General features: G+C 41.0%; 1 protein-coding gene across 3 annotated transcripts in view; it reads left to right on the plus strand.

The window, feature by feature from the left end:
- SHANK3 (SH3 and multiple ankyrin repeat domains 3) overlaps positions 1-19,767 on the plus strand; it is a 244,325-nt gene that overhangs the window by 42,543 nt on the left and 182,015 nt on the right. For all 3 annotated transcript variants that reach the window (XM_069979855.1, XM_069979864.1, XM_069979872.1), the window contains exon 2: positions 10,841-10,880. The gene's annotated coding sequence lies outside the window, so the exon portion shown is untranslated. The remainder of the gene's footprint in view (positions 1-10,840; positions 10,881-19,767) is intronic.

Raw genomic sequence — 19,767 nt, forward strand, 5'->3', positions numbered from 1 at the left:
CGCGAGAAGAGGACGCCGCAGACCCGGAAGACGCTGATCGGGACCCCGGATCCGGTGAGTATGGCCCAAATACCTGCTCTGGACCCCTCAGCTAGGTAGCTGAGGGGTCCAGAGCAGGTATTTTACACCTTGGGGGCACTTATATCGCCATGATCGGCCGGTCGGTCCCGGCCGGCTGATCACGGCGATCTGGACCGTGGCACCGGGCCACCATTACTTTTATCAGTAATGGCGGTCGGTGCCGTCCTCGTACAGCACCGACCGCCATTTTTTTCCGGGTCATCTGGTCACCGATGACCCGGAAAGCTGCAGATCACCGCTATTGGCTGATCTGAATCACCCCCCGTGCCGACAAGCTATGGTGGTCTGCTGTTAGTAACAGCAGCCATCATTACCCGATCGCCACGTGTTTACACGCAGCGGTCGGGTAAACATCGGCGTAAATTTACGCCCTGGTGCGTTAAGTACCAGGCTGCGAGGGCGTAAATTTACGCCCGATGTCGTTAAGGGGTTAAGTGCTATCCTATGTTATGCACTCTGTTTTATCTGATGAAGAGGACATATGTCTTCGAAACGCGTCATATTTGTGCTACACTAAAGAATTTTTTTATTATATTATATTCATTTATTTAAGCTTTCGGCTACTCAGAAAAGCATGTTAGTGACAACTTCCTGGTCCATTTGTCAATGTTTCTGGACTGATAAGAAATTTCTGGATTGACTGGTCACTATGGATGAGACCTTGATCTATTTGTATGACCCTGAAACCAAGGAGCAGTCAAAAGAGTGGTGGCACAGTGGTTCTCCTGGTCCAAAGAAATTCAGGGTGCAAAAATCTGCTACTAAGGTGATGGGGTCTGTGTTCTGGGGTAAGGAGGGTATTCTGCTAGTGGACTACCTTCAAAATGGTTCCAATATTAATGCAAGGTATTACACTGAATTTTTGGCCTACTAAAGGCAGCTTTGAAGTCCAAAAGGAACGGCAAGCTGTCCAAAGGGACCTTGTTCCTGCAAGACAACGCCTCTGCTTACACTGCACAAGCGACCACTGCAAAACTGGTGGAGCTAGGCTTGCAACTGGTTGACCACCCACCTTATTCACCAGATCTAGCTCACTCTGACTATCATCTGTTTCCAGATGTGAACCTCAAGTGAACCAAATTTCACACCATTTTTGATGCCATGGCTGCAACGGATGAGAAGTAAAATCCACGGCACACAGGATAATGCAGAAGTGATGGTTTATTATACAGTGATAAACAGAAGTTGTATACTCCGACCAATGTGAAACATTTAAGCAGTAGAGATCATAACTATCAAGCGAGCTTTCGGCCCTTCCCGGACCTTCTTCAGGCTAGTAGATCTCAGTAGTAGTGGATACGTCTGTGGTCTAGGTGGAGTGTCACACTTGACGAGTAAAGATAACATTTTAGAAGATAGAAGAAGATAGAAGCAAGTGTGTTTATTCACACATCAGGGTACAACAAAATTGCAACGTTTTGACCTATTGGTCTTTATCAAGCATGTAAAGATACCATGTCATATGTAACTTATAGTAAACAGTGTAAAAAAAATAATGAAAAACAGCTGTTAAATTGTGTTTTTTATTTGTACCACCTCATAAAAAATTAAATAAAAAATTATGGTGTCACATGTCCCCCAGAACGGTACAAATAAAAACGTCAACTTCTCTTGGTAACATTTTTGGCACCCCAAGGCTTCTGTGACTTGATATAATGGCTATAAAAAACCTGAAATAAAAAAAGGCCTCAAAATTCACTAGGCCCCTGTCATGGCTACATCCACATATGGAATGAGTGAGTTATATTTCTCAGTATTTGCTGTGTAAGAGGAAAAAATGGCTAAAAATAGATTAAAATTAAATAGCTGCCAGAAAAAGGACATTTTTAAATTTCCCCTCCAACATGCATACATTTCTGTGAAACACCTAAAGGGTACAAACCCACTTGGCGGGTCTGCAGGGAGTCTCCATGCTGCGTTTTTGCAGCGAGACTCGCTGCAGATCCCGGCCCTATACTTTTAATGGCAGACAAACACGCAGCAGGGATGTACATCCCTGCTGCGAGTTTGTCTGCAGCCCGCCCCATTAACCCCCCGGCCGCCGGAGCTGATACTTCACCTGATCCCGGCTCCGGCAGTTCCCGATGTCTTCAGCAAGCTGTACATCCCTGCTGCGTGTTTGTCTGCCATTAAAAGTATAGGGCCGGGATCTGCAGCGAGTCTTGCTGCAAAAATGCAGCATGGAGACTCGCTGCAGATCCGGCAAGTGGGTTTGTAACCAAAGAGTTAATAGATATTGCAGTAATAATTAGTTCATTTTTTAAATTTTTGCGCAAATGTGTTTTTTACAAAAAACTACTGAGTGTATAAACAAAGGTTTACCATAAACATAGTTAAAAGCATTGCACAGTTATTACTTCATAAGATCCCGTTCACGCTGAGTAAAACAGGCGGAATTCAATGTCAGGTCAATGACATGTCAAATCTTTGAGTGGAGAGAAGTGGAAGCGAAGGCTTGCGACCCATCCCATTGACACACAGAGGCAGGCAGGATTCCGCAGCGGGGAGTTCTCCTGCAGAATTCTGCCTGAACAAGAACATACCCTAAATAGAGATAGGTCAGATTTGAAAAATAGGCCCTGGGCATTAAGGCCAAAAAAGGCTGCAGAGGCAAGGGGTTAAAAAAAACTTTTGTAAGAGCTGCACCAATAGGCCTGCTACTAACTCCTCATGCTTGTGTGCCAAGTTTACCTGCTGCTTTGGGGGAAACTAAGTGCTATGCAACCTGCCAGAAACATAACTCATTCATGCATATGTGACTTTTACAAACCCACATGCAAATATTTGATAAATTGGTCGCTTACTGCACTGCTTAGTGGCAGAAGAGCCTTGCTGCTAAAGAAGCAATTTGTAAACTACCCCCAATGTTTGTAACTTTACTGGCATTTAATAAAAATGGACACTACTCACTCCCCCTCCCATTACCATCCCCACCTATTATCTCTTCATAGATTTGTATTGGCAGCTTGTAATATGATCTCTCAGTGAACTGTAGGCCAATGTTGTAAACACAGAAAAGAAGTGCACAAGCCTGGAGAACATAAATGGCTGCACATCGCACATTGTTAATACTAAAGCTTGTTCAACTACATTAAAAACCAACATCAGAAGTTAGTATAATTTGATTAAACCATATTGCCTCATGTACCATGTGCAGGTCTTTTGATACACATGAGTCCCTACACTAAACAACACAGTATGACAGCGATCGCCAACCCCGCAAAGCAAGCGCAAGCAGGGGAGGGGGGCCATAGAATGGCTCTGCAACCCCACTAGGCTGCTTTTTTATCCAGAGTAGTAAACAGTTTTGTGGAGGGGGAGAGCTTGAGAAGGAGGCATTTTTCTCTGCTAAGATATGTTACTAACTTTCCAATATTTGCTTGTACTATTGATTTATGCAACATTTGTTGAAACCATGGTAACCATTTAACTTAACTGTTCACTTGCTGTCCATTGTCATGGGATAAACAATCTTATCTCTCTAGTTGTTTTGACTTCTCTCTGGGCCCTATTCCACGCGCCGAGCAACAATGTAAACGAGCGCCGATCTGCTAGATTGGCACTCGTTTACTGGGCCTATTCCAAGGCCCCAATGATTGTTTAGCGAGGGCTGCAGGGACATCGTTACCGATGTCCTTGCAGCCCTTGCAGCATACATTACCTAGCAGGTCTTCTCCAGCGCTCCGTCTTCCTCCCCGGGTCACGCGGCGCAGCATCAGCTTCGGTGCGGCCTGACTGAGCTGATGCTGCGCACGGGACCCGGGGAGGAAGATGGAGCGCAGGAGAAGCCCTGCTAGGTAATGTATGCTGTTTTAATCGTCAGTCGCCGCCGCACACCACTATTCCACCCTAGCGATGTGCAGGTGGCGAACAACGATTTTAGGTTTGAACCTAAATAAACAATCAGCCGATGACACGATTATCGGCTGATCGTTCTCTCTATTCCACCGAGCGATAATCAGCCGAATCGGGCCAATTCGGCTGATTATCGCTCCCGTGGAATAGGCCTCTCTCTCTCTCTCTCTCTCTATATATATATATATATATATATATATATGTATATGTAGATATTACTGGGGTGGGGCTTTTACATTGTGTAAAGAATATTTAGTATCTATTCTTTAATGCCATCTAGAATTAATAAAATAATTGATAGGGAATAGCTTTTAGAAGTTATTGTTAGCAGTGAAACTGAAAAAAGAGAATAGTAATATTATGTGACAGAAAAGCAGAAGCCATTACCAGAACAAATGGCTATTGTCATGTGTGGTAAGGTAGTTTTTTCTGTAATTATGAAATACAATTTTAGCCTACATGATTGTTAAATAATTATAGTGGTTTTTATTTTAATCTCTTTTATTAGTGCTGTTGTAAAGAATCTGTATCTGTATATAATTACAGTGCTGGGAAAAAGTATTGACCCTCATTATTCCATATTTGATTTGCCAGTGTAAATGGCCTCTGATCTACATTAGATTTTTTGAATAAACCCATAGCATATTTTTGTAAATTATTACCATATTTTTTCGTTTTATAAGACGCAGCTTTTTAGCCCCAGAGAACTTACCTAGAGGAGCTGTAGAACCTGCAGGACCTTTAGTGATGTCACAGTCATATGATTAGTCACATGGCTGTAAAAAAGGGCTCCCTGGAGGCCCCTTTCAAACGTCCAGAAAATCTGTACAGATTTCTTATTAGGAAATTTAGATGGATTTCCAGACCCATAGAAGGCCTACTACCTGTGGTTAAACCCCCCACCCCAAATAAATAAGTAAGTAAATAAATAAATAAAAAATAAGACAATATATCTGACAAAATCAATGTTAATCACAGCGAACCACTCAGTGTGTGCTCAGTAGTCTGTGATTTTCATGAACTGCTGCTCCGGCCCACCCACCAACTGATGAGTGGCAGTGTCCCATGTTTTCCAGGACTCCCCAACTTCGTTAGCCCCCAATACTCAAATGATGAGTGATCCGACTCAAGCATGCTCGAGCTGCAATCATCTCTAGTCACACACACTCTTGAAGCTTCAGATGGTTCTGCTTGCATTAGGGGTGATTCTACTAGAAATTATAAATGGACAAAAATACTAAAAAATATCCTCCTCTTCCTCCTTACTTTCCTTTCCTTTGATGCTGTTTTATCTCACATTACAAAGAATGTAAAAAGAAACCTTCCAGGAGCTAAGGCCTTTTAACATGGCCTATTACTGGTTGGTGGAGCATTCCTAGAAACACTAGTTCCCAACAATCACATCTTAGTGACTAATAAAATTATTATCATTATCCACTGAACATCACCCTGTGTAGCCTGGCCAAGGGATTGCTCAAAGCCTTATGAGCCTCACATGCTGCGAATGTCTAGTATTTTAAGAGGACCATACAGTTCATATAAAAAAGCTGTTGCTATTTCTGCCACAATAAACATATTAAAGATAAAAAATATTATGAATGACATCCGTAATCGCTATATGTCAGTATACTTAGGCCCCTCTCACATATCCACTTGTTCTGTACGCATTTGCAGACCCACAAATGTGGGCAGAATAGGGACCCATTCATTTCTATGGTTCCATACACACATCCATAGATGTTAGGGATCTGTTTTGGGGCAGAGATACATGTGGCCCCTTATTTGCGGTGACTTATTCTGACTTATTCTGAATGAAGGGATCTTGCTAATGTGGACGGCAGTTATTCATAGTCCTGTACATAGCTGTCGGTCTGGAGTCTGGATTTGTACATGAGGACTAAATATGAACAGCAACAAATTTTTGTTAACCTTCCATAAGGCTATAGTACTGGTTTGCCTGAACATTCATAATGGATAAAGCAGCCTTTGCCCATTCAGCAATTCTCACATTCTACATTATGGAAAACCATGGATGGACATCCACAGTGCAGTCTGCAATTGCAGGTTCACAATTACAAGCCTTACTACAGATGGGAGAATGAGGCCTTAGGCCATGTTCATACAACGTATGTTTTGTATAAATCACGGCCATTGTTGCAGTTTGCAACAATGGACGTGTTTTTACAAAACATCCATTGTATGTGCTTAAATGGAATCCCGGACGGAGCGTATACACATAGTAACCTTCTGGCCGGGATTCTACCCATCCGAATGAAAAACTGACATGTCAGTTTTGTGCAGCTGCTATTTCTTAAATAGCGGCCGCACAGAAAATGTCAGTTCACACAATGGCTCCGGCCGCACGCTCCATTGTGTATAGTGGTAATGCACCCGCATCCCAATTCATCAGAAATGAAGATCATCCGCTGGTACTGCAGTACCGGCCGGGATGATCTTCAGTAACACCGACCATTCTGTGACCTGGCCAGGTCACAGAACGGCTGGTGTTTCACAATGTGTGAACATGGCCTTAGAGTGGATTTTCCGCCTTTCATTCCTCACAGACTCCCCCTTAATCTTTATAGGGAATGTTTTTTCATGACCTATTGTTTATATAAATTTTTTTTAAAATAATTTTCCAATTTTATTATCTATATTATAAAATAATACTGAAATCTTGTAAAAATCTTACCATTTTGGGCACTAAGCCTAATAATAGACTGATGCTTCCTATTCTATAGATAAAACATGACAGTGTTCGCCTGTTTATCTTCAAAGGCAGGATTACAATGAAAGTTATATATATATAAGATGAGATTCGGCCAGACACAATAGGCGATGGCCACTGATACCTCTACACAGGTCATAGATCATGCTTAGAAAACTTCTCTATAGAAGTTCAAGAAGTCAACATGTCCCCTTCAGTCTATTGTTCCCTATAGTCCATGTGACTGCTGTAAAGCATCTCTTCAAATGTTGTTAACAGAGCAGGGCAAAACTCAAGCCATATGGTTGCCTCAATAATAATCTACAAAATTTAAATAAAAAAATCTAGGTGACACATTCCCTTTAAAGAGGATATGTTATGAAGATCTATTTCTTCTAGTAAATTCACAGTATTTCGGTATTTTTTCAACCAAAACACAGAACCTGTGCAAATCTTTCCATTATCATTTTTTTCTGTTGGTTCCACTCCTGTTTTTGGCTACAAATACTGACAGAAATTCTGATCAAAATACTGGTGTAAACATTGCCTTAGGCCTTAGTGAGTACTGTAAAGTAACCAGTTGGTATTAGATACCTCAGCTTAACCCCTTAAGGTCAAAGCCAATTTTCGTTTTTGCACTTTTGCTTTTTCCATTTTATGTTTAAAAGTCCATAGCGCTTGCATTTTTTCACCTAGAGACGTATTTGAGCACTTATTTTTTGCGAAACCAATTGTACTTTGCAATGACAGGCATTATTTTTCCATAAAATATGCTATAAAACCAGGAAAAAAATCATTTGCGCTGTCAAATTTTTTTAAAAAAAGGAATTTGTTTTGATTTCGGGGAGTTTTGCATTTACGCCGTTCGCCCTATGGTAAAACTGACTAGTTATGCATGTTCCTCAAGTCGTTACAATTACAATGATATGTAACATGTATAACTTTTATATTATCTGATGGCTTGTAAAAAATTCAAACCATTGTTAACAGATATATTTTCCTTAAAATCGCTCTATTCCCAGGCTTATAGCGCTTTTATCCTTTGGTCTATGGGGCTGTGTCAGGTGTCATTTTTTGCACCATGATGCGTTCTTTCTATCGGTACCTTGATTGCGCATATACGACTTTTTGAGAACGGATCTCCCCCCCCCCCCCGCGATCGCATCGGGGGGGAGATCCGTCCCACTAGACACCAGGGATGTGTTTATCTAAGCATCTAAGTGCAGCTGTCAGGTTTGACAGCTGCACTTAGAGGCTTAATTAGCCGGCGCGGAAATGGAACCGCGCCAGCTAATAGCGGCACTGCCCGGCTGCACATGTCAGCCGGGATCAGCGCCGTTCAGAGCGGGTTCCCGGTGGGACCCCACTCTGAACACCCCCCGCGGCACCATGACATATCAGATATGTCATGGGTCGCTAAGGGGTTAGAGGAAACCTATCAGCCCTGACAGCGGGCCAGAACCCACGATACCCTGGGATACAGCAGTGGACACTTACCCTCTGTTGGCAGTCCTGCTCTGGATGCCAATCCTGCCGCACTCATTATGCAAATGAGCAGAGATGAGTCCGATGCCCATAGGACATATGGACATCGGACTTCTGTCTACACAACATAATCTGCAAGGACAAATCATATCCATGAACAAATAAATGCAGAGATAATCCATAAGTGAACAGCCAGATGGATAATCCACGAGGAAGGCAGACAAGCAATGTCCATAAAACAAGCAGTCATTAGGAATTAGCAGCAAAATGTAGCAACATGAATTAAAAGGAGTGCATGTAACCTTTGATAGCTGAAATTGTAAGATTAGTGTAAGAATATTGAGGATTTCAGAAATGCTCAATCATAATGTAAAATAGTTGAAGAGGTAACGCAAGGATACATTAACAATACAACACGGGAAGTAGGTTTTGTGTGAATCTCAATTTTAAAAATAGACTCATTGGAAGACCTATACGTACTATATCCTCCTTTGCTGTCAGTATCTTTATTCCTCATTAGAGCATTGTATATCTAGATTTCTGGCCCACCAGATGAACTGAACACCAAAGATCACTGCGTAATATCCACTATTAGATCCCTAACCCACTACATACACTAACTCAAACATGTTCTATTTTTCAGTCATGCCATGATTGGACATGATCAGGGACATTTATGAAGGCTGCTCCACTGGCATATGCCAGGGAGAAGGCACAGGTTCGCCCCTTCTCCCTGGGGTACGCCAGTAGTAGCCCATCGGGGGTCGCAGCAAGGTGGGGAGGAGGTGTGGCCTCCTTGCAGGTGTAAATCATGGCAGAAATCTACACCTGCCCAGGCGCAGTTGTAGATGTGTGTGCCGTACAGCAGGCGCAGGTCAGGCTGGTTTCACTGAGAGGCGTGCTTTTCTTATTGAATCTGTCAGGGCATTTGGTGTCAGGGCCTATTTTAAGATCTGAGTATGAGTCTTCATAAATGTCCCCCGATGTGTCTTGGGTGGAACACAGGGTTGGCCAACCTCTCTTAGTGGATTCCTGGCATATTCCATTTTTGCCTCACCTACCTTAGCCAGTACAGATCCCTGACTTCTAATCCATTGCTTGCATCTATATTTCTGTTACACTTTTGTAATGTCATGGTTGTATTTGTGTCTACTCTATCAGCATTTGTGTACAATATTTAGCCTTTATTTCATGATGGGCACAATAGTGTGGCTGCAGGTTATAGAATCACTGTACTATGTGGCCTTAGTGTCAGGACAGTCTGCAGTACAGCACTACTATTTGTAATACTTAAGGCGATGTTCACACAACGTATACTTTCATAAAAGTACGTCCGTTGTTGCGATCAGCAACAGCGGACGTATTTTTACGAAAATATACGTTACCTTGCTGTCTATGAAGCTCCGGCCGCACGCTCCATTGTGTGCAGTGGGAAGTTCTGATGCAGGCGCGGGCCCTATTATGAGTCAATTGACATCTACCTCATAGAAGTTTTCGCCTTCCTAGGCTAGGTTTTAGGCTAGACTTGATAGACCTTTTTCTTTGTTTTAACCTAATCAGCTATATACCTATGTTACATAGGTATATGGACTTTTTAGCTGGTTGTATTTGAAGAGGACCTGTAAACTAACACCCAAAAATTAGATGCTACTATCATGAAATAGCTTAGGGGTGCCCTGACTACACATCTTATAGTTTCTTGATACGCACTTCTGGGGGTGTGGGTTTATAATATGTCTAACAAGTTAGTTATTAGTCACATGGGCGGGCACTCAATTGTAATAACGTTAGTGCATATTAGATGATGGGCATGATTATATAGTCATAGGGTGTGTTTTATTTTGAATGGTGTGTATGTCTAATAGATACCCCATTGACTACACAAGTATGCCAATCACTTGATATTCATGCCCTTTATAAAAATTAAAAGAGAAGTCCGGTGAAAATTTTTTATTAAAGTATTGCATTGCCCCCCAAAAGTCATACAAATCACCAAGTTACACTTTTTACAGGAAATGCTTATAAAGTGCTTTTTTCCCTGGACTTACTACTGCATCAAGGCTTCACTTCCTGGATAACATGGTGATGTCACGACCCGACTCCCAGAGCTGTGCGGGCTGTGGCTGCTGGAGAGGATGATGGCAGAGGGATGCTCAGTGTCCCTCCAGGGCCCTGTGTCCCTCAGTGTCCCCCTTCCATCATCCTCTCCAGCAGCCACAGCCCGCACAGCTCTGGTAGTCTGGTCGTGACATCACCATTTTAAACAGGAAGTGAAGCCTTGATGCAGTAGTAAGTGCAGGGAAAAAAGCACTTTATAAGCATTTCCTGTAATAAGTGTATATTGGTGATTTGTATAACTTTTGGGGGGCAATGCAATTTTCGCACCACTCCTTTAAGTTCACACCCATGTGGCTATTACCTGAATTGTCAGTGAAACTATAAAGCCACATATCTTAGGAACTGGGCGTATCAGGAAATCAAGAAACTGTAAAATGGTGTGGAATCAGAGCACCCTAATCTGTATAATGACAGTAACATGTAATTTTTTTTTCAGATAAGCTACAGGTCTTCTTTGAGGGAGTTAAATGCAAGACTGAGCTTTAAAAAAACAACAAAAAAGCATTTAAAGTTTTGTTGTTCAATTTGGGAAAACACTATTATTGTACCCCATGCATTAAAATTGTAAAATAGTCTTTTTTTTTTTCTTTCCAGGCACCAAAGTCCAGAAATATTTGAGCAGAACCTTAAAGAGGTAATGTTATTTAAAATAGTTACAGTAGTGATATTAAAGTGACTGTAGTGTTGTCATTTGTTCTTTTATAGTTGTATCCATAGTTTCATTCTAGATCTGACACCAAGCAGAACTCACCATGATCCACAAACAGACAATATGTACTGTAGGCCTCAGTTGCTCTGTTCATTCAGTTCATTAGAAATTTCTTTACCAAGTGAAAACAGATAGCTATAATTAACAGCGATCATTGTACTGGATTTTAGAAGATTAAAGAGTAGTTAAGAGGAAACTATCAGTGCTCCAGTTTTTTAGACAGTTTTTTTTTGTAAAAATAGAAAAACAATAGCACTTTAAGGCTATATTCACACCTGGTATTTCCATCAGTCTTTTGGTCAATAATTTTTCAATCAAAATCAGGAGTGGAACTGACAGAGCAAAACTACAATAGGAAGATTTGAACAGTTTCCCTTTTTAAACCCATTCCTTGCTTTGGTAGAAAAAATACTGACCAAAAGACTGACAGTGGGTTCACACTGCTTTGTGTAATCCAAATAATGTATCCATTTTTAAATGATTACTTTTAATGTACACAAAAACCTGGTCAATCATTTTGTTGTATACGCTAAAAAAATCCCTTTTGATCCTTTTTTTTTTATAATGGAAGTCGGAAAAATAGATTACACACAATTGCATCCGTTTTTTCATCCATTTTCCCCCCATAAAATATATACCGACTATATAAATATATATAACTATATATATATAAAATATAAACCGACTGGAAAAACGCAGTGTGAATCCAGCCATGTCTCCTCCTTGCCAGGAGCCCGGGCCCCATAGCAGCTGCCTGATCTGCCTACATTGTACCATTAAACATAGTGGTTCTCAGACTTTGCTCTACCAGATTACCCTGCATTATGGTCACTGCACAGTCTTTATGCTACTCCACTGTCAGATACTCAGATGCCACACTCCTTCTCCAGGAGTCTTCTAGCTTCAGCTGTCTCCTTGGCTGTCTTCACTGAACTCTCTGGAGGTGCGGTCCACTACCTCAGCCGTTTCTGTCAATGCTGCAAATCACATAGCACACTTATTTCCACTGCCCAAACCACAGTCTCACAGGGCAGAACATATATCTGCAGCCACAGTGCCACACACTTCACTTGTCACAGCCCAGCATACACTTTGCTTGCCAACGTTTCTGCTGCACCAACAGGCTTCTCTCTTACACACTAGCAGCTCATCACACACAAGCCATGAATGCTGATGCCTGTATCAATATCAATCATAGCTTATATTCTGCTCCCCACTTGGTGGGAAACTCACCATTTTCTAACGCATGTTCTCACATGTATATTCAGACAGTCCTTTCAAAACCACACAGACACCACAGCAAATGACAATAAAATATACATTTAACTACAAAGTTAATATAATAAAGTGTACAACATAACCATGCCTTAAATGCCTACTGAATAACATAACAATCACAGTCAGAGGGCACCATACTGTCGCAAGAGGATATTTAAGGCCCCTTTCACACATTCGCTAAAACTGTCCAAATGATTTATTTCTATGGGCCGATACACACATCTTTGTGTATTCTGATTTCTTGTCCAAGGCTCTTCAAAGGGTCAAGCATTAACCTGCAAGGATGCTACCTCCAGTAGGTGACACCAGAGTATAAGCTGTCTTCCTTCCCGAGTAAAGCCACTTTGCTTTTTTTTCCCAGTGGAGTCTTTAGGGCCAATAACTAACCAAGTAACTGTACCCCTTTGGGCCCCTCCTTGCAGCAACTTTACACACAACACATACTTACCTTTTGAACTGTCACAGCTTGCTATCTAACATGCTATCTGCAAACAATCACCCTCAACAGTGCTGCTTGAATCAGGTCCCGATAACTGGTAAGAAGATTTGCCTGTAACTTAGGGCCCTATTACACCAACAGATTATCTAAAAAATTTTGAAGCCAAAGCCAGGAATGGATTTGACAAGAGGAGTAATCTCAGCCTTTCCTTTATGACCTGTTCTCTGTTTATAGTCCATTCCTGGCACTGGCTCAAAAAAATCCGTTCGATAATCTGCTGGTGTAATAGGGCCCTTAAAGGCGTTGTCCAGGGGGGAAAAAAATTAGCTCCAGAGCTGGGGCTTCCAGGCTCCTTTGATGTCCGAATTCCCCCCAAAAATGATCTGCTGGGTGGGCCGGTCCCGGTGGGGTCAGGACATCACAGAAGCCCAGTTGAAGCAGAGACCACTAGGATACTGCTATGATATACAGTAATATTTGATTGGTTGGTAGGGGGTTCCATCTGTAGGACCCTGTCTATTCTCACACTATAGAGCTTGCTATGTAGGGAAGGAGCCCAGCTCTATTACAATGTATGCCCCCATGAATCAGAAAGTAAGAGCATATCCTAGTAAAAGCCATTACTTACTATGATAGAAATAACCCGTTATTCCACACAAGTAATACATAAAAAGAAATGCTATAAGCAATACATTTATTGGTTGGCACACACATTCTCATTTTTTGAATATCATTGTATGGGGATGGGGTCTTGAATATTGTTGAGAACAAGTTTCTTCTTAAGCTCCTGTTTATCAGGGGTTTCATGTAGAAAAATGCACTGGTTACTGAATAAATAATGCTAGGGAAAAAACTATTGACAGAAAAATGCTACTCCTGGGTTTAGAGGAAATATGAAAAACTTAAGGGTGCCTTCACACATCCTTTTTGTATGGTGTTTTTAAAGGTCTCAAAAAAAACTGCCAATGTACTTTTTTTCATGCATTTACGTTTTTCTGGTATTTTTCTAGTGTTTTTGACTTTACGTATGAATGATCTTTTTTTGTGGTTTAGGCGTTTTTGTGTGTTGAACTTTTTTATTCCCTCTGCCATCTCATGCCCTACTTGCTGGACTAGAAAATGCCATGTATGTTAGGCAGATTATAAACTTCCATTGACCTCCAGTTAATATCTTGGCGCTGGCGTTTCTGGTGTTTTTATTGGCATTTTCCCAAAATTTTAAGGCAGTGTGAAGCCTAAATGGGCCTAAAGCTGAGAAGGAAGGTTGCAATCCCTCTTCCATTTCTCCACAATAAATTAATCAATCACAATAACAATAAAAAAAATCTTAGTTATACTTTACCTTGTTCTAGGAGATCAGAATGCCAAGAGCAACCCCTATAGCGGTATGTACAGCTCCTGCAAGGTTCATCACCTAGCTTCTAGCTTCCCAGACTAATGAATTGCAAATGGGCCAAAATTGGTGCTGACCTCAATAAGATGAGCTGTTGTACATAGAAACATACACTTGCAAATAATGAGATCCTAATGCTAATGAGATGGTAAGATCCTATGGTTTGATAGTTCAGTGGCAGGGGGATGGTAGGAAAAAAAATATTTTAGCTGGAACTGCCCTCTAAGCACAACCAGAATTGTTAATAGCTGGTATTAAGAGACTATTTCTTGGAAGAAATATATAAGCAAGATTGTTCTACACTCATCGCAAAGCACTTATTAACCTTCACCCTCCAGTGCAACTATTATTAAAACTATTTGTCAGTATCACCCATTCTATTCTCCTATATGGCAGTGAGGTTGAGAACCCAGTATTGCCAATAATAGAACAAACACCCTGGAGACAATATAAACTTACCTACTGATACAAACATAAATTCCTTCCCTGGTTTTCTGAGGAAAAAAAGCAGCTAAACCATAAGGGAAATCAAATTGTTGTACATTGGAGGAACTGAGATTAAAAATGCATATATAGATCCATTTACAAGTCTGGATTTCAGTCTGTCTGGATTACATCTAGTGCTAACAGACACAAAAAATTACAAATCACCCCCTTGAAATGCGTGTGCTCTTAGAGGGAAATTTTTTAGCCCCTTGCTGACATCTTATATGTACAGTGGAAATACAAAGGACAGTATGGCATGGGCTGAGAGCCTAAGCCTTTTCCATATGCAGTGGGTGGCAGCTTTACTATACAGCTGATTTCTGCATGCATCTCCAGTCCCAGCTATTTAACCCCTCAGATGCCTTGGGCAATAGCTACCATGTCATCTTAAGGGTCTACACACTAAATTGCCCTCTTTCCACTCCCCACAATGTAATGGAAGGGTTCTTTGGAGATATCAGGGCAACTTGTGTTCCTTCATTCCCTGGATCAGTGCTGGTCCCAGAGGTCTGACCCCATGGTTCATAAAATAACATCTTAGCAATATGCCATCCTATTAAGTTTGTATTCTGCATTGCTGACACTATGCACTCAGTAGTCAGCAATGCATTGAAATAATAGCAGCTAGTGTAATGGCAAGGAATATAAAATTCATTGCAAACCTTTAGCATTACGGGGTCATTCTGTATTGTAAATGGAATGATGCTGGTTATGCAATAGCCATATATATCATTAGAGTAACAGGGGCTTCACTGTGAGACCAAGGCTTACATAAATTGAAATTGTTTGCCTCTGGAAATCAATTATAATCAGCATTTGGAGATCAATCCTTACAGATTTGTGTTTTATGAAAACATTTACTTTAAATGGTAAACTTGTATATCTGATTTTACCTTTCATTGTTGCATATTTTAAGGCACTTCATGAAGATAATCCAGTGTTAATCTGACATACACATGGTAAGATAGTTCCATTCTTTCTGCGGTGAAAAACACCTACCTCTAATGGAGTCAGTACTAAGCTGGACCTGTTTGAGACTCCAGTGTGCAATTTATAAAGTAGATTATACTAAGCTATATACCTCTCACTGAACAGCAGTGGGTATGACATCACCATGGAGAACTCTTGTGCACAAAAGCCCATCTCAGCACTTAAGCTCCCAGTAACTGTTGCTAGTTGCAGTCATTTCTCCAGCAACATGATTTATAGTAATTAATACATAGAGAAGGAAGGAGAGCAATCTTTGCGAGGTACATGCGCTGTGTCTTCATGGTGCTAGCTCTTTAAGAAATTAATATCCTAATAAATGCTGCATCAGTAAAGCACATGCTGTAATATTACAGGCTAAATTGGATGAAATTAGGTCAACAAATGACTGGAGATCAGAGCACTCACCATTCCTTCCAGTAATTCAGAACATGAGATCTTATCTTATCATTATGGTCTTATAGTTCTTCAGGAGCTGTACCGTGTCTCCCAGAGTCTCCTGCTATGAAACATTAAGAGTCGTATAGGAATTAAAAGGCTCTGTATAAAATTCAAAGCAGTCAGAGATATAGTAAGGAGCCAAGCACCTCCATAGGGGCCCTTTGACTGCTCCATAAAACACTGCACCACATTATGGTAGTACTGTAAGGGTCCTATTACACGGATAGATTTTTAACGATTAACGACTAACGATAAACGATCGCAAACGAGATTGTTTATCGTTAACCTGAAATCGTTTACCATATTACACAGAACGATGGTCGTTATTGGTATCATTACTATGATAGTTTATTCCTTGTGATCCCATCAAAACAATGAACAATGTGCAATTACACTGAACGATTAGTAAACAAATGCGGAATTAAGCGAACAAATGTGGAATTACAGCGAACGATTAGCGAACGATTAACAATAATTTTAGGTTCAGATCTAAATCAACGATCAACGGCATATGAATGATTTTTTGATCGTTGCCTGCAATTACACAGAACGATTATCATTTAAATTTGAACGATATAGCGATTTTTCGCACGATAATCGTCCCGTCTAATAGGGCCCTAAGGCTTTATTCAAAGTGGTCAGAAGAAATCCTCATCTATGCATTTTGACCTGCATTTAATTAAAAAAAACACAGCATAGCTGTTCCCAATTAATTTTATATAGCATTTATGACCTGCTATTAAAACACACAATAAATTATTTATTTTCAAAGAAAACAAAAAGAAACAGTGAATTTTCACAGAAATACATCTAGTTTCAAGTTTTACATACCCAGGTACCCAGTGTTGAGCATGGACACTGTTATTCAGAATGGGACCAGTGAACCATACTCACTGGGTGTCAAACAGCTGCCTCAACAACTCAACAATGCAGCACGCAGTTGCATCTCTCCACACTTGCTAAAAGGGGAACTATCAGCAGGTTAGACTAATCTAACCTGCTGATAGCCCCCTATAGCCCCCGGGACACTGAGGTGAAAGGTATGTGTCATACCTTTCTCCCTGGCTCCGATCCCACACTGTTAGTTGGCGTAATCTTTGGCTGGGAGCACTGTCCCACCCCTACAGTGTCATCCAGCCCGCCCTCTCCATTGATGTAAATGGAGCGTGCAAGCCAGAAGACGCTGTGGGGACAGGGCCGTGCTCGTAAACTACCTATTACACAAAACGATTATCAGCTGTATAATCGCCTTGTTTAATAGAAGACAACGATCAGCCGACATGAACGATGTCGGCTGATTGTTGTCTGTCATCGCCTTTCAACAAGTTGAAAGAGAAACAACTTAGATGGCAACGACATCACTCCGTGACATAGGAGCGGCGGCGGCGGCAGACCGCCGCCATCTTTTACGGGCTGCCGGGACAATCTAGCAATCACCTAGGCAGCCCACCCGCAGCACTGCGCGGCCCCCCTGCTTATACCTGCTCGCTGTCAACACGTGTAATAGCACCGGCAGTGAGCCAGGTACCAGGAGCAAAAGAGCGCTGATCGTCCCGTGTAATAGGGGCTTAACAGTGGCCAATAGATTACGCAGACTAACAGCACTGGACTGGTGTCATACCTTTCTATTCAGCGTCCCAGGCGCTATAGGGGGCTATCAGCAAGTTAGATTAGTCTAACCAGGTGATAGTTCCCCTTTGAGGGCATCTTACATGGGAAAATTATTGTCAGAACAGGCTAATTACTGCACTGTGTAAAGACGCAACGATCAGCCAATGAATGAGCAATAGCATGTTTGCTGGCTGATTACCAGAATTGTGAGTCCCTAAAAATCATCATTGATTGGCCCCACATCTCCTTGCGTAAACATGTGATGTGCACGGCCATGTAAGTGAATTATCACATGTTATGTAAAAAGCATGTTAAGTGTTTCGGGCACAGGTCAGCTAAAAGAACCCCTACTTGCTATTAAAACAACTATAGTGTAAGTAAAATCGGAGGAAAAAATGTAAACACATTAGTGAGAAACAAAAGCAATTAGAAACAACAACGTGGCCTGAAGGCATAAATTATGAATGACATAAGTAATATGATCTAAAGGTGAACTACCCTTTGGGGGATTAGGGTCAATACAAGCATTTGTAGTGTCAAAACACCGCAGTATAAAAGATGCCAATAGCTATAATGATGAGCAGCAGTATCTACCATTTTCTATACGTGCAATAACCTTATAGCTGTGTACACTATCAGCCCTTAAATCACCACTTGTTCAATTAACTCATAATCCTTCAAGAGATCATTAGGACTCTCTGAAATCACAATTTAGAAGTAGTCTTCTGAAGATCCACAATGTGATCTTACAAGAAAATCCCATCAGCTTTGAAGGGTCATTGCAGTGGACAGAGACCTATGACTTCAGAATCTTCTCTTTCCCTCCACTTGCAGTATGCTAACATTCCTTGGTGGCTCTCTGCATTACTACACATTCATCTTAGAGGACATGGGAACTAGATATGTTAAATCATGTATTATTTACTGCATTTAGCTGCCTGTTAACATTTTGGTGTACGGCTGAGTTGTTTTCATGATCAGAAATGAACTCTTTCATATGCACAATGCAGCTCTTATTCTATTTTCTTGTGTTTGCAGAACACTGCAATGTGTCAATAAATCAGGAGCATTCTATATGAAAGAGAATGTATTATGTTCCAGGAGGCAAAGACCTTATAAAATGACACCGAGCCTCCGTTACCACATGATTTCAGCTTTATCACAAGCTTTCCACCAAAGGATGGGGCCATAGGATGTTTTAATGTTTCAAAGCTAGTATAGTTAATTCATGATCATGTGAGTTTGCATAGTAGAAGGATGGAGAGAGGGAGACAAAGAAAGAGCTTTAATAATTCAAAAAAATGCTCACGTTACAGGCATGCATGATGCTTCCTCTCTCCACTCTCTCTATTCAGCCTAGCCGTTCTTTCGTCTATGTTCTTCTGTGCTTTTTACTAAAGGTATTTCAGAGCTTACAAAGATACACAGCTTTGTCTGTTTACCCCAATTTTTTTGCAAATGGTCAGTCTTTCTGCCCTGCTTCATGCTGGCTTCACACTGCCTTATAATCCCGATAAGCGCCAATAAAAACACCATGGCATTTTTTTTTTTTTTGCAAAAACACCAGCCACCAGAGGTTAGCTGGAAGTCAATGGAAGTTTATGATCTGCCTGACACACATGGCGTTTTGTGGGGTGGTGTTTTCCTCTCCTTACTGGTGTTTTTGAGGCTCTTTGGCAGTGTTTCTAAAACGCAGCATGCTGAGTGTGTAGCTTTTTTCTGCAAACTGTGGCATTTTTTTTCCATTGACTTCAATGGGATTGTTCTGATTGTCTCAAAAACACCATTGCTGTTTTTTTTTTTCTGGTGTTTTTTTTTGCAACTTTTGTGGTCCAGTAGCTAGGTCATGTGATGAGGAAAAAAGCTCAGCCCATAAAACACCTAAACCACAAAGAAGATCATTTACACATAAAGTCAGAGATGCTCGATGCTTGTGTACTTTTTTTTTTTTTTTTTGGTTTAAAAACACCAGACAAAAAGTGTTTCTGAGGGCACCCTAATACTGATCCTTTCTCCTTTAAGGCAAAATAGCTGACTGTGGTAAAGACAGGACAAAAATGGCAAAAGAATGACCTCTAATATTATTTAGGGAGCAAAGTTCCTTTTTACTTTCGCCAATAATAACAATTGAAAGATTTTTCTTCTACAGTAAAAAGAAAAATAAGCTGACCAATGCA

The sequence above is a fragment of the Dendropsophus ebraccatus genome, chromosome 1 (genome assembly GCF_027789765.1).
Source record: "Dendropsophus ebraccatus isolate aDenEbr1 chromosome 1, aDenEbr1.pat, whole genome shotgun sequence".
Classification (NCBI taxonomy): Eukaryota; Metazoa; Chordata; class Amphibia; order Anura; family Hylidae; genus Dendropsophus; species Dendropsophus ebraccatus.